The 11348-nt window shown below is 36.0% G+C and overlaps 1 long non-coding RNA gene across 1 annotated transcript in view; it reads right to left on the reverse strand.

The window, feature by feature from the left end:
- Positions 1-10396, reverse strand: part of LOC123644695 — a 105918-nt gene extending 95522 nt beyond the window's left edge. Inside the window, exon 1 of the long non-coding RNA XR_006737221.1 lies at positions 10356-10396. This is a non-coding gene — a long non-coding RNA (uncharacterized LOC123644695). The remainder of the gene's footprint in view (positions 1-10355) is intronic.
- Positions 10397-11348: the final 952 nt, after the last annotated feature.

Here is an 11348-nt window from a genome sequence, read left to right on the forward strand (position 1 = left end):
TTTATGTTGAATGAGTTTTAATCATTTATATTTTTCAAGGGTCCATTTAATCTAAATTGTCACACATGTGCAGAATTTCTTATAATATTCCCTTATTACTCTTTTGCTATTTTAATATCTGTAGTGATATTTCCAACTGTAGTGATAGTCTCCAACTGTAGTTGTGGATTTGTCTGATTCTCCATTCAGATCCTTCAATTTTTCCTTCACACATTTTGCCTCTCTTGTTTGGTGTACACACATTCAGTATTGCTATGTCTGCTTAGTGTGTTGAACCTTTTTCATTATATAATGTCCCTTTATGTCTCTGATAATTTTCTTTGCTATGAAGTCTACTTCATTTGATATTAATAGAGCTAATCCTGATTTCCTTTAAAAATTTTTGCATGATATAACCATTTCCTTCCTTTTATTTTCAACCTGATTATATCATTATATTTTAATTGAGTTTCCTATAGACAGCATAGAGAAGAATTGTGATTTTTAATTCATGATTTTTAATTCATTTTGTCAATCTCTGCTCTTTAGTTGGTATATTTAGATTATTTATATTTAGTATAGTTATTGATATTTTAGGGCTTATGTCTGCCATTTTACTTTTGTTTTCTGCTTTTCTCTCTGTTTTTTATTTCTCACTTTTTTCTTTTTTATGCCTTCCTGTGGGATACTTGAACATATTTTAGAATTATCTATAGTGTTTTTTAGTCTATCTCTTTGTATAATTTTTTTAGTAGTTGTTTTAGATATTTTATATATGCATATGTGTGTCTATGTATATATACATATTTGTGTGCATAAAAAATGTGGTAAAAGTTGGTGTTATTAAATGAAGCATAGAAATTTTATCTCCCTTTATGCTCTTTTGCCACCCTCCATTTATATTTCTTAAATATTTTCTCTACATACACCTAGAACCACATCAGGCAGCATTATAATTTTTGCTTCAACTGACAAACATAATTTAGATGATTAGTGGAGAAGGAAAGTCTATTGTATTCATTCATATTTTTGTTTGTATTATTCTTTCCTCCTTCCTGGTATTCCAAAGTTCCTTCGTTTATCATTTCCTTTCTGTTTAAATAATTTCCTTCAGCAATTCTTCAGGGTAGATCTGCTGGCAACAAATTGCCTTTGCTTTCCTTTATCTGAAAATATCCTAATTGCCTTCGTCTCAGAAGGATATATTCACCGGCTATAGAACTCACTGGCTTCACAACTCTATAGAACTCTAGGTTGACCAGTATTTTCTTCAGCACTTGAAAATTATTGAGCCCCTTCCTTCTGACCTTCATGATTTCTGATAAGAAACTTTCTGTAATTTGTATTGTTTTTTTCTCATGTAGGTAGGTGTCATTTCTCTCTTGCTATTTTTAAGACTTTTCCTTTGTTTTGCTTGGGTTTTTTTAAGTTTAATTATGATGTGTCTTGGTGTTGATTTCTTTTTTTTATTTCAGGAAATTATGAGGGTACAAATATTTTGGTTACATGTTATGACTTTGCCACATCCCAACCATGATTTGAGACATGCCCTTCCCCCACTACAACACTCACCGCATCTATTAGTTGTGAGTTTACCCACCCCTAAGCCCCCTACCCCCAAAGAATATTACTACTGTGTGAGCACGTTAGTGTTGATCAGTCAGTGCCAGTTTGATGGCAAGTACATGTGGTGCCTATTCTTCCATTCTTTTGATACCTCATTTCAGAGGATGGGCTCAAGTTCTATCCAGGAAAATATAAGAGGTGCTAGATCACTGTCGTTTTTTATAATTGAGTAGTATTCCATTATATACATACACCATATTTTATTAATCCACTTCATGGATTGATGGGCACTTGGGTTGTTTCCACATCCTTGCTGTAGTGAATTGTGCTGCCATAAACATTCGAGTGCAGATGTCTTTTTTATAGAATGTCTTTTGTTCCTTTAGGTAGATGCCTAATAGTGCTATTGCTGGATCAAATGGTAGTTCTACTTGTAGCTCTTTGAGGTGTCTCCAAATTCCTTTCCACAGAGGTTGCACTAATTTGCAGTCCCACCAGCAGTATAAGAGTGTTCCTATCTCTCCACATCCTTGCCAGCATTTGTTGCTTTGGGATTTTTTGATAAAGGCCAATCTTACTGGAGTTAGGTGATATCTCATTGTGGTTTTGATTTCCATTTCCCTAATGATTAGAGATGTTGAACTTTTTTTATCTGTTTGCTGACCATTATTCTGTCTTCTTTTGAAAAGTTTCTGTTCATGTCCTGTGCCCATTTATTGATAGGGTTGTTTAATTTTTTCTTGTTGATTTTCTTGAGTTCTAGATAGATTCTTGTTATCAGCCCTTTATCATATGTGTAGAGAGCAAATATTTTCTACCATTCCATAGGTTGTCTATTCACTCTAATGATAGTTTCCTTGGCTGTACAAAAGCTTTTTAATTTGATCAGGTCCCATTTATTTATTTTGGTAGCTGCTGTGATTGCTTTGGGGGTCTTCTTCATAAATTCTTTGCCTAGGCCAATGTCTGAAAGAGTCTTTCCAACATTTTATTCTAGAATTCTCAAGGTTTCACCCTTTAAGTTTAAGTCTGTTATCCATTGTAAGGTAATTTTTGTGAGAGGTGAGAGGTGGGGATCCAGGTTCAATCTTCTGCTTGTGGTTATCCAGTTTTCCCAGCACCATTTATTGAATACAGATTCTTTTCCCAGGTGTATTTTTGTCTGCTTTGTCAAATATTAGATGACAATATGCAGATGGTTTCATATCTGGGTTCTCAGTCCTGTTCCAGAGGTCTATATCTCTGTTCTTGTGCCAGTACCATGCTGTTTTGGTTGCTATAGCCTTGTAGTACAGCTTGAAGTCTGGTAGACTGATACCTCCCAGTTTGTTCTTTTTGCTTAAGATTGCTTTGGCTATACAAGGTCTTCTCTGGTTCCATACAAAGCATAGAATTATTTTTTCTAGATCTGTAAAGAATGATGATGGTACTTTCTTTGGGGTTATCTTATTTTAGTTCACTCAGCTTCTTGAATCTAGATTTATGTCTCATGCCAAACATAGGAAATGTCCAGCCCCCTACCCTCTTTTACCTCTCCTTCTGGAACTCCATTGACATGAGTGTTAGGTATTTTGTTGTAGTCCCAAAAGGCCCTAAGGATGTTGTACATTTCTTTTTAGTCTATTTTTTCTCTTTTGTTTAGATTGGGTAATTTCTTTTGTTCTATCTTCCAGTTCACTGATTCTTTTCTCTGTCTCTCCATTCTGCTATTGAGTTCATCCTTAGCTTTTTATTTTGATTATTGTATTTTTCAGTTTTAACATTTATATTTGATTCTTTTTTATATCTTCTTATTTCTTTGCTGAAACTTTCTATTTCCTTGCTATTATGGGTCAAAATTGTGTCTTCAAAAAGTTCATATGTTAAAATCCTAACTCCCAGTATATCAGAATATGACTTATTTGGAAATAGGGCTATTGCAGATATAATTAGTTAAGATGAGGTCATACTAGAGTAGAGTGGACCCCTAAGCCAATATAACTAGTGTTATTATAAAAAGGGGGAAAATTTGGACACAGGTACACTGGGAAAATGCCATGTGAACATGAAGGCATAGATCAGGGTGATTTGTCCACAAACCAAGAAACATCAAAGATTGCCAGCAAACCACCCGAAGCTAGGAGAGAGAAAGTCCTGGAACAGATGCTCCCTCAAAGCCCTCAGAAGGAATCAACCATAATGACACCTTGATCTTGAACTTCTAGCCTCTAAAACTCTATAGACTGTTTAAACTGCTGTGTGTGGTACTTGATTACAGTATCCCTGGAAAACTTACATACTTGCTGAGGCTTTCTATTTTTTCATTTGTTTCAACTGTTTTCATAATTTTTCATTGAGTTATTTTTATCATTGTTGTTTTAAAATCTTTTTCAGATTTTTCCAAAATTTCTGTCATCTTGATGTTGGCATCTGTTGATTTTCTTTTTTCATTCAGTTTCAGATGTTTCTGGTTCTTGGTAGAACAAGTGACTTTTTACTGAAACCTAACATTTTTACATTATGTTTTGAGATGCTAGATCTTATTTAAACCTTCTGCTTTAACTAACTGTCTCTGACACCACTCCAACAGCTACTAAACCTATATGGTTTAAAAAGAAGAGGAACCCTCAGTTTTGGGAATTCTTCAGCTCTTTCCCAGAAATATTATGAATAATTCTTCATCTACTTAACATAAAATTAAATAGAAGATATAAAATAAGACCCTGGAAACTCACAAAGTGCTACTCCCTGTTGCTCTGAGAGATGGCTGCTGCTCTGCCTAAGGGGCAAGCCTTCCTTCTGTTTCTTTGTTCCATCAATAAACTTACTTTTGCTTTGCTCTGTGGGCTCGCTCTTGAATTTTTTCTTGCATGAAACCAAGAGCCCACCTGGTCTTTCAGGGTTTGGGGTCCACTTTCCTGTATCAATTCTATGGATCAAGTAGGTGCCCTTATGAGTAGATAGCTTCCTCCGAAAACTTTCATATTGAGACCCTTGATGGGCCATCAGACCTAGAGTTACATTTTTATTTTATTATGCATCTCCTCATTCTCTTCTTATTTTTTTTCATAATAGTCCTTTTTAACACTTTTCTCCACTGCCAAAGCTTCCAATGCTTAAATTTGATAATTGGCCTCAAAATACCCTATCAAGTATTAGTCTTCATACACTTACATATATTAACTATGTTCCAAGCCTCCAATAATTACATGCTGTCATAATACTTTCAAAGTTTTACAGGAATCCAAGGGATACCACCAAAAATAAAAGGGGGGGACATGGAAATGCTGACAAACTGTAGTCTAATGATTTTCTTAGAAAGCTATATAATAATCACTATAGAATGTTTTAATTCCCTCTATGGTTTTTTCCTTCAAAATTAGACAAACTAAATTTAGACATGTATTTTGGATACATTCATTTGGCCTTTTATTTGAAAAGGCCAAATAAAGAAACACCTTAATTACATTTTATTAAGAGGCAGACATGATAAATTTAGGGAAGGTTCCAAGACACCGGATTTTAATGGTTTGTAAAAGAGTTTCTGCTCTAGTTAAACTAGTTACTAGAGTATATAATTTCTAATTTGTTTATGGCTTAAATAACAAATAAAACAACCAAAACTTTAAAAGCCAGAGAGACTATTATAAAATTGTTAACTAAAATAGCCCTGAATAATAAAATTATCCTTGACTATTATCCAGCCACTATAGAATCTATATAATAATTAAGTGATTTTTTTTGTCATAGATGGATACACAAAAACAATCAATTAGAGTGGAAAAGGCCACTTTGTTAACTCAAGTCAATCAGACTAATCCTTGAGACTTACTCTTGTGGTTAGGCCTAAACTGACTTTTAAAAATGAATGCACAATACTTTAAAAATATGTTTTATAGTATTTGTGATGTTCTTACATGTTTTTTCCCTTCTCTGATGTCTAATATCCCATTTACTTCTACCTGATGATTCTGCATCAGAGAGACTAAAAACTCTTAAAGTCAAATTTGTTCCTTTCTAAAAAGAGAGAAAGTGAGATAATTCTGATGAGTAAATTGGTACAGGTCTTGCCTAACTAAAGTGAACATGCCAACAGAAGGATACTATGCAGATGCTACTCAGAGATGCCTGTCAAGTATATTCAACAGCTAAACTCTCAAAGTTTTGGTCCTGTTTTGTTTTGTTAGCTGCAAATTATTCAGTGTGTTTATCCCAAAAATGTAAAAACAAGACTCACTGTTCCCAAACTACCTGCAGATTTTTCTCTCCTTCCTTCCTTCCTTCCTTTTTCTTTCTTTCTCTTATACAACCTGTTTTTTTGTTTGTCATCTATAAAACACTTATATTGATATGTAAATTCTCTCCCCTTCATTTATACAAGTAAATTACATTTATATATCATCTCCATGTTATTCTTTAAGTTATTAAAGAAAATGAAACAGTAGCCAAATTTACCACCCAAAATTCCAAGCCCAGTAGGTTTTACATGTGAACCTTACCAAATGTACAAAGAACAAATAATCACTACCTTAGGGAAATTGTTTCAAAGAAAGTCACCAATTTATTTACTAAAAATAGAAAAGAAAAATGGACTAATATTATGAAAATCACAAAAAATATTAACAGGCCAAACCTAGCAGTGTATATGACATATATAAAATATATGTGTATGTATGTATACATGTATGTGAAATGGAAAAATCTTTTATATTTACAAAAACCTTTTAATGTTATTCACCTCATTAATAGATTAAAGAATAAAAACAATACAATCAAACTAGAAATTCAGAAAAAGCATTTGAATACACTTAATCCCACGATGACTAGAAAAATAATATTAATGAGGAATTAGAAGGGAACTCCTTTAACCTGAAAAAGAGTATCTATCAAAACCTACAGCAAATATGATATTAAAATGTGAAATGTTAAAAACCTCCCCTGAATGTCAAGGACAAGACTAAGAAGGTTATTGTCACCACTGCTCTGCTGCACTTCTATGTACTGGATATACTAACAAGTGCACAAAAGAAGAAAATAAAATTATAAAGATTGGAAAGGAAAAACAAATTCTCATTTTTCTTATATAACATATAAAAATTTTAATAAAATTTATACACAAAATATGACTACTAATGAAAGAGTCCCAACAACGTTGTTCTATACAAAGTCAATAAACCAAAATCAATAGCATTCTTATAAGCTTGAATCAACCTGTAAAAATATTTTAATAAAGAAGGTTCTCATTCACAATAACAAGAAGACATTTAAAGGTGGAAATAAATATCCAAAAAGAGGTCCAACATCTATATTTTAAAATTTATAAAACTTTATAGAAATACATTAAAGAAATCTTAACTAGATTTATCATGCCCATGGATAAGAAACTCAATACCATAAACTTTGCAATACACCCCAACTGAGTGGAATACCAACCAAAATCCAAATGAAATTTTTTTATGTTAAATTTGATAAGTTCTTCCTAAAATTTCATAGAAGATTAGTCAAGATTTTTTTTCTGAAAGAGAAGAACAATGAGGAAGGATTTACTTTATCAAAAACCAGGACTTTGACATAAGGCCATAGTAACTGAGACAGTGTGATCCTGGTTCAGAGCCACATGATAGACTAATGGGGAAATAAAGAAACCAGAAACTGACCCACAAATAACAGAAGAAGGATGGACTATGCAATAAATGAGATTGTAACACACACACTATATTCAAAAGTAAACTCTAGTTAGATTAAAGCCATAAGTACAAAAATCAAAAATTAAAACTATTATAGAAAATATAGAAAACCATCCTTATGATCTCCAATTTGATCAGGATTTCTTTTTTTTAATTTCAAGAAGTTTCAATTGTTGCAAAACAAAAACACATATTGTAAAATTTACCCATCTTAACCATTTTTAAGTGTACAGTTCACTAGTGTTAAGTATATTCACATTATTGTGCAAGAGATCTCCAGAACTTTTTGTCTTACAAAACTGAAACTCTACGCCCATTGAAAACAACTCTCCTTCTCTGCCCCCCAGCCATTGACAACCACCGTTCTATTTCTATAACAACAAATGTCACTACTTTAGATACCTCATATAAATGGAATCATACAGAGTTTGTCTTTTCAAGTCTGGCTTATTTCACTTAGCATAATGTCCTCAAGGTTCATCCCTGTTGTAGCAAGTGACAGGATTTCCTTCCTTTTTAAGGCTGAATACTGTTCCATTGTATGTATATGCCATATTTGGTTTATGCATTCATCCATCAGTGGACACTTGGGTTGCTTCCTCCTCTTAAGTATTGTGTCATGTGTGCTATGAATATGAGTGTGCAAATATCTCTTTGAGAGCCTGCTTTCAATGCTTTTAGATATGTACCCAGAAGTGGGATTACTGGATCCTATGTTAATTCTATTTTTTTTATAATTTTTGAGGAACCTCCATACTGTTTTCCACAGAAGTTGCACCATTGTACATTCCCCTCAAGAGTGCACCAGGGTTCCAATTTTTTCACATCCTTGCCAACACTCGTTATTTTAAGGGTTTTCTTGATGTAGCCATCCTAATGAGTTTGAGGTGTCGGCAGAATTTCTTAAGACAGAAAAGGCAAGAGCTATAAGGAAAAGATTAAAAAATTTGACTAATAAATTTGACTAACAATCTCATGATTCAAAAATTAATTTAATAAAAATCTTAGACTGAGAGAAGTCATTTGCAATGTATTTAACTGACAAAATTAGGATCCAGAAGACATAAGGAACTCCTACAAACAAAAAGAAAGAATTAAACCACTCAATAGAAAATGGCCAGAGAATATGCATAGACAGTTCGGAGAAACAGAAGCCCAAATGATCAATAAGTACACAGAAAAAAAAAAAATGTTCATCTCCCTTGCTATCAGGTTAGTGCCAAACTAAACAACAGTGAGGTGTCATTCCACATGTATCATATTGGAAACAATTTAATATCTGACAAGTTTTGGAGAAGATGTGAAGAAAATGGAACTTTTAATACTGCTGTTGGGACCATAAATTGAAACAACTGCTTCACAGACCAATTTGCCAATAACTAATACAATTAAAAATGTACATAACCCAACACCCTGATAATCCAAGGAAGGTATATTTCTTGAGTGACTCTGGAACATGTGAACAATGAAATACATTCAGGGATATGTAGTAGCATTGTTTGTAATGGAAATAACCTAAATGCTCATAACAAGGTAATGAATCATAATTTGTGGCTTAATCATTCCAGAAAGCAATTTAAGTGATTAATCTAGAAATAACTGTATTAACATGGATAAATCTTGAAGACATAATAATTAATGTCAGAAAGATACATACATATAGTCTGATACCATTATATGTGATTTTTAAAACACATAACAAAAAAAGAAAGAAAACAACAACAACAAAAAACACAATCCTGTGTATTTTATGAACCCAAAAAGATGAAGTTAAACTACAAAAATTATGGATAAGAATACCCACAAAGTTCAGAAAGTTGGCTCACTCTGAAGGCAGAGATAGGGAAATCATGTAGGAGAAGCAAGGAAAAATATGCTTTACCTCTTAACAATCTGTTCCCTTTAAAGTGAGAAATATGGCAGTATTTATCATGGACATTGCATCTAGGTCATGGGTATGTGGGTCTTTGCTTTATTACTCTGTATTTTTCTGTAAGTATTATTTGCAGGAGGCAGTGGGTATAAGTGGATAAAAGAGGCATTTAAATCTGCCACTATTCCAGGGGCTGGTGTCTGAGGGCCAGGTTTCTGTCTCATTTCCGTACACTCAGAATCCCCTATTCATTTCACAAAGAAACAAGCTATAATAGTTTAAATAATATTTAAAAATTCAAATCACACTTCTACCATAGCTGTCTTTCCATTGCTTCTTACATATTTTAAATTTTTCATCTGCACCAAACACAAACTACCGGAAATATAGTTTAATCGTGTAAGAAAGAGACTCACGGGCTTTTTTGTTTATTTTTTTCCAGAGAATCCCAATCATAAACTACATTGTCTCACTTGTTTGGCAATTCAGCTGACTGGGAAGTGATCTCACCTGCGCTTGTTCATTATACTTCACTAGGTATCTGCCACCAGATAGCTTTGTGTGTGTGTGTTCATGGAAGAAGATCTAACCTTGAGGACACCCGCCCTTGCTCCCGATGTGCCGCAGGAGTCTGAATGCCAGCCTGGCTACCGATGCAGCTACTGACTCAGCCAGTGTTCACCGAGAGCTAAACTGGAATTTAGTACCAAATACTACTACGAACTGAGCTGGAGGTGGAGGCTACTGTTGGGGTCCAAAGGGGGGCTTCTCCTATCCCTGCTGGCTCGGAACCCCTCCGGGGTACGAGTAGTCTGGCGGTGCAGAGGGAGGCAGGGAATGGAAGGAAAAGGAGGGTGCACAGTGAAGCATGGCATCCATGTGACAATGCCCGCTAACTGCAGCGTTCATAGCTAGATGGAGGATTGCTAGAACTGGAAGTGTCCTAGCTGGCTTTTACAGAGTAGTAAACTGAGGCCAAAGGGATTAAGTCTTTTCTAGACTCTGAGATCAGGCCCGTAATAAAGCGTTCACAGCCCCCGTAGCCTTCCAGGCTGCCAGACTAGAACGCGCCCAGCAGGCCGGGCCAGCCGTGTCGGGTGGGGAGCGGGGAGGGCACAGGGCGGCCCGATCGACCCACCTGCGCGACCAAGGCCAATGGGAGCCCAGGAGGGAGCCAGGTCTGATTTCCAAAATAAGTTGGAAATCTGGATTTTTATGTAAGATCTCTTATTCTTAGATACTGGAAACTGACTCAAAACTTTAAAACATACCACATGAGCCAAACAAAACACATCTGTGGTCCGGGTTCCAAGAGCTGGTCACTGTTTCACAACGTCTACTGTGAAGAACTGGGTCTGAGCCCTCCTCCTGGCCAGTTTTTATGGCTCCTGAATGCATGAAAAGAAAACAAGTTACTTTCAAAGCTGCTCGTAATGTTTGAGACGTCTGAAATTAAATGTTCACTGCCGAGATTTATTTTGATGAAAAGCAGAAGTTGTAAAACTGATTCATTTGTACCTTTGAAGATTACAAAGAATAAAACTGGCTGCCTGGTCCATCCAGAGAGAACATGACCGTCAGGGACGGAGTATCAGGCTCTGCGGTGGAAGGAGGGCGAGCAGGAGGCCACACCCAAGGGTCGCAAGGCCCACCCCGCTGTACTTCTTCCCCCCTGCTCCGTCCGCCTCACCCCGCCTGCAGCCCTGCGCGCCGTGCTCCTCCTCTCCTCTCCTCTCCCAGGAGTAGCTGGACTAGAGACTGACAGCTGAGGGCGGTGGCGAGCCCGTCTGGCAGCCTAAGCCGATCCAGGCATAGTTCTGCTTATTAACAGCAACTAACATTCACTGGGTCTTTGTTATGTTTCTCAGCCTTTCCATTTTAATCCTTACAACAATTCTATGCATGAGGCACTACAATTCCGCCCGCCTTGTAGATGAGGCTTAGAGAGATTAGAGGCTTAACCAAGGCCACAAGTAGCAGAGCTGGGACCAGCATCCAGATGGTTCCAACCCAAAGCCCAGAGCCCGGAAGCGGAGCTCTCCACCGCCTCCCGCCCCTCCCCGTCCACGTGACCCCATCCGTTTGTTTTCATTTGCCACTACATGGTGTCACTCAGCTTCCCAGCCCACAGAGAGAGTAAACATGGAATAAGTAGAAGATTGCATAGATGTGGGCCTTGGAAAAGTATTTTAGAATCTGCCTTGTCTCTTCATTATAACATCAGCAGAGCCCGTCTGCAGCACGGAGTCTGCTTTGTGAAGGAC

The sequence above is a fragment of the Lemur catta genome, chromosome 9, assembly GCF_020740605.2.
Source record: "Lemur catta isolate mLemCat1 chromosome 9, mLemCat1.pri, whole genome shotgun sequence".
Classification (NCBI taxonomy): domain Eukaryota; kingdom Metazoa; phylum Chordata; class Mammalia; order Primates; family Lemuridae; genus Lemur; species Lemur catta.